The sequence below is a fragment of the Manduca sexta genome, unplaced genomic scaffold (assembly GCF_014839805.1).
Source record: "Manduca sexta isolate Smith_Timp_Sample1 unplaced genomic scaffold, JHU_Msex_v1.0 HiC_scaffold_1201, whole genome shotgun sequence".
Classification (NCBI taxonomy): Eukaryota; Metazoa; Arthropoda; class Insecta; order Lepidoptera; family Sphingidae; genus Manduca; species Manduca sexta.
Window position 1 is genome coordinate 20,248 of NW_023592043.1, and position 5,336 is coordinate 25,583.

General features: G+C 36.0%; 1 pseudogene; it reads left to right on the top strand.

The window, feature by feature from the left end:
• The first annotated feature begins 3,755 nt into the window (after positions 1-3,755).
• LOC115454555 lies at positions 3,756-4,846 on the top strand (annotated as a pseudogene).
• Positions 4,847-5,336: the final 490 nt, after the last annotated feature.

Genomic DNA, 5,336 nt, shown 5'->3' on the forward strand with positions numbered 1-5,336 from the left:
TGTTTTTTTAATTATTCAACAAAAAATATAATAATAATCTTGAATACTTATAGTACCGTAACTTTTATGGATTTCTCTAACCTGATTTATCCGGGTATTGTTCTTCAAAGGTTTACGTTACGGACTAGGATAATACTATCTTAACAATAATAATATTAATAATTGTTTATCAAAATCTTCTTGAGACAATAAACTCATGTCTATGAACATGAGCCATTTTAAAGCGAACTAAAATATTAAGAGCACCAAATAAGTTCTAAAATTTTATATCCATACATATAGATCCATACATAAAAGCAGTGATAATTATATTATATTGTAATTTACGAAAAACGTAACCTAAACAATAATAATCACATACTTCTATTTGTTTACAATAGTTTATTTTCCTTTGTCTCTCATTATTTTTAGAATAATACTAGCTTCCGCCCGCAGCTTCGCCCGCGTGGATTTCGGGTTTCAAAAATGGAGAAGGTGCTCAATTTGTCGGGATGTTTTTTTAATTTATGGTGGTATGCAGGTGGTCCGATTGTCCGGTCAGGGTCTGATGATGGGATCCTGGTGAAATCGAAGGAACTTTTAACCATTAAGGTTGCACACGAAATGACGGAAGCTTAAAAAATGGAGTAACTTCTCCCGTTTTCCCAACATTTTCCATCACTGCTATGCTCCTATTAATTGTAGCGTGATGAAAAGTATACTATAACCAGCTCAGGAGTATGAAAAATAATTGTACCAAGTTAAGTTAAAATCCGTCGAGTAGTTTTTGTTTCTATAACGGTTATACAGACAGACAGACAAAAATTTTACTAATTGCATTTTTGGCATCAGTATCGATCCCTAATCACCCCCAGTTATTTTTGAAATATATTTCATGCACAGAATTGACCTCTCTACAGATTTATTATAAGTATAGATATGCAAAAGTAGCTCAAAAATTGTCCATAACGAAAACATGCATTTTAAAGTAAAACAAAAGAAATAATATCGTGAAGCCAACCAAATAACTAATGATATATAAAATTTTGTGACTGTTCAATTTAGTCGGGTCCGCGATATCACTTTTGTTGAGTTTCAGAACGCGACATTACATTATTATATTCTGTGCTCCAACGCACACTGCTTTGATGTTAGGAACACACCTACATTGCTTAGACAACAGTGAACTTTATACAATAGCAATAAAGCTCAAATTGACTTTACGTATTAGTTAGAAAACGTTTGTATGGGAAATAGAAAAATGCTGTTTTGAGGATTTTCCCGGCAATTATTCGAATTTTTCTCACCTTTTAAACCTTCCCTAGACCTCCACGAATAATTCAAGACCAAGATAAGATAAATCCGTTCAGCCGTTCTCGAGTTTTAGCGAGACTAACGAACAGCAATTCATTTTTATATATATAGATAGCATAGTTTCTATGATATATTTTATAGTCTAACAATGAATAGAAAATTATTCTTAAAATAGATGTTAAATCTCCTACTGAGCATAGTGATTATCTATATTAAATGTCATAAATAATAATAATATCAGCCCTGTATTATATACTGTCCCACTGTTGGGCACGGGCCTCCTCTACTATTGAAAGGGTTTAGGCCTTAGTCCACCACGTTGGTCCAATGCGGATTGGTAGACTTCACACACCCTCGAAAATTCTTAATAGAGAATTTCTCAAGTATGCAGGTTTCCTCACGATGTTTTCCTTCACCGTTAAAGCAAGCGATAATTCACAAAGAATACTCACATATTTTTTTTAGAAAAGTCAGAGGTGTGTGCCCTTAGGATTTGAACCTGCGGACATTCGTCTCGGCAGTCCGTTCAACAACTAACTAGGCTATCGCCGCTTTAAATGTCATTGTTGGTATAAAATTCGATTTTTTTACTTCATAAGCTATTTATTAAAATAAAACCGGCTAAGTGCGAGTCGTACTCGTGCACCGAGGGTTCCGTACCTACAAACCTGTAGGTATATAAGTAAAAGTTCAACCATCACGACAATCGAGTCATAGTTATGGTATTTTTATTGCAAAATGAAATCCATAACATTACAATATGGAAAGATAGAGGAGCATAAATTAAAGGCATTGGTCTAAAAAATTAAGGTTTTTGGAATTTTTCCTTTATATGTGCTTGCTTACCTACCTTGCTTCGTGCCAAGTTTCAAGATCTTAGGTTGACTGGAAGTACTCTTTAGGTTTTAATTCCCTTGCGAGTAGTTGCGAGTTTTAAAGTATGCGGCTTAAATTGCTGTTTCTTTTGATTGCGTTAACATAGAAGTTTGATTTTGTTACAGCTTAAAGGTGTTATAGACCTGAGCATTTGATATGAATTTCGATGTAATACCTCAACGCGTTCATGAAGAAAGGGGTAGTAACTTTAAAATTATTAAAAACATTTTTATTATATGATGTAACTAAAAATTTACGGTATTCGCAATTTTCCATTATCTGTACTATAAGATGTTGCTTCATACCAAATTTCAAGATTCTGAGTTCACGAGAAATACCTTGTAGGTTTTGATTGCCTTACCAGTTTCAAAAATTTGCGGCGTAAACGGCCGTATCTTTTGATTGCGGCGGCTTAGATTTTTGATTTTTCTACAACTCTAAGGGACAGTAGACCTGAGTATTTAATATAAATTTCAGCTTAATACCTCCGCTCGTTCCTGAGCAAAAGGATCTTGACGGACGGACGGACAGACGAACTGGCAACAAAATTATCCTATAAAGTTTCCGTTTTTAGAGTTCCGTACCTCAAAAGGAAAAAACGGAACCCTTATAGGATCACTTTGTTGTCCGTCCGTCCAGATATATCTCTCCGTAACACACAACACGCACGACACTTGTGGCCAGTCTCTCCTGTATGAACCCCTGTCACTGATTTACTTTATGTGGTAGACAAAATAAACCTTAATATTTTTCAGTAATTACATTTTTAAACTAATTAGTAATTTTAGCGTTACTTACCAACGAACATTAGATAAAACAGAGCCATAGACGATTTTTATTTTTTACTACTTTTAATTACTTAATCCTCGCGACTCCTAGTAACCTTTTTTTATATTTAATGAAAAATCTAGGACTTTATTATAAGTATAGACTTATAAATTCAAGCCAAACTTATATCAAACTCATAACATCTCTGGAAGCCAACATCCCCCATTTGCGGTGTGCTTTACCGGCTAACAGAAGAAATATCGACGAGTCACCAAGTGCGTTTCACCAGCGCAGTACAGTTAAACCAATTGAGCTTTATTAGTGTATTGCGCACATACCTGCGTACTATAATATCTCCTACGTACCTGACAGATCTCCGTTGATCTCTCGATTAAAAAAATACATTTTAAAACTGTTTCTTATAATCTTGTTAACTAATTAAATTTATAAATTCGCGTGTTAGTAAAGATGCTTGTTTCAAATTACCGCATTAACCACTTAACAGATATAAATAGAACTTGTATATAGATAAACCACATCCTGTAACAACATACACCTAAATTCCTTTTCATATCAGAAAAACGAATAAGTAGCAGATTTTTTATTCCAATAAATCATTTTCACACGGGCAAACCCGCAAGTTGAGGTTTTATCATTAATCTAAACAATATTTATTTATATTATTTGCACATGTCGATCAAGAAGTTGGTGTCATGCGAAATCGTATCTATTTCAAGCGGTAAGTGCATATCATAGACAGTCAAGGTTGGTACTCGCATTTCTTTCGCCCCACCGCTAGTGCGTGTGCACGTGGACATGTTCTATAAAACCATACCGCGGGACAATTGACATCAATCTACACTTGAACGTTCAACAGCACTACCAAAAATGTTCAGCAAAGTGAGTTTGGCAGGAAATACAGAATATTTATACGTATTCTATAATTTCTAGTGAATTTTAACGAGGAAATCCTTTATTTATTGTTTCGTAATTAAATTTTCCCATTATTTAATTCCTATTTAAATAAGCAATTGAATTCATAGGTTGTTTTGTTATTTAATAGTTATAAAATAATGTTTTTTAATTTAACAGTTTTTAATTAAATTTTCAGATCGTAGCCATCAGCGCCCTCCTAGCCGCGGCCAATGCTGGTCTTTTAGGCCACGGACACGCCGTCTCTTCCCAAAGCATCGTCCGCCACGATGAAGCCGTTGTACATTCCGCCCCTGTAGCGCACTACGCCGCACCTGTAGCCCACTACGCCGCCGCCCCCGTCGCCCACTACGCCGCTCCCGTAGCTCACTACGCCGCTCCTGCTGCTCACTATGCTGGTCACGATGAATACGTAAGTCATTCATATCTGAACTTTAAATAGAAGTTAGGGCCTAAGTCACGTGGAATTAAAAGAAACAAAAAAAATGACGTTTATAATCGCTTACATATATTTTCCCTTCATAAATGATTACATGTGTTTTATAAAAATCTACGTTTTATTCTAGGCTCATCCCAGATACGATTTTCTCTTACTCCGTGGCCGACCCCCACACCGGCGACCACAAGTCCCAGCACGAGAGCCGCGACGGAGACGCCGTGCACGGCTCCTACTCCCTGGTGCAGCCCGACGGCTCCGTGCGCAAGGTCGACTACACCGCTGATGCGCACCATGGTTTCAACGCCGTCGTGCACAATTCTGCCCCCGCCGTACACGCCGCCCCCGCTGTACATGTTGCCCCTGCTGTGCACGTTGCCCCGTTCACGGTTACCATCACTACTAATTAACAATAAGCGATATATAGTTAATATTCAACCGCCAAATATGTGATTCGTTTTGTAGCTATTTATGTACACGTTTGTAAATATGTAAGAGGATATTCCTCTGTAAATAAAACACTTGAGTTTTTAAACAAAATTCAATTTATTTAAATGATTTCATCCCATTAGGTATACTGTCCGTTAAATGAAACAGATGTGCTATGGAACTACTGGTCTGTAGCGCATCATAGTCTCTATAACATCACAAGTGATTCTTTTTTAACTTTCTCCCAATCAACTTTAAATATTATTCTAATACTAATGCAATTTTTTTAAATCGATCTTATACTGTAAATCTCCCATCCCATCAAAAAATAAAATTCTGCGGATGAAGAGCATCGCAGTTTATGCGTCACCTACATGTGTATCCATCCTAAGGCACTTTTTTTATTAATATTGTTAACGACATTTTTCAATAAACCCTCTTATTTCCTAACTTCTGAGCCATGTCAATAATTAACTAATCAAAATAAGTCATTGATAAACGTATCTTAAAAATATACTTTGATCGGTCCATTTTCACTGTTGACCCAGAGGTAGCATTTAATACCGTTTATAGTAATCATCATCATTGCCATCATCATAGA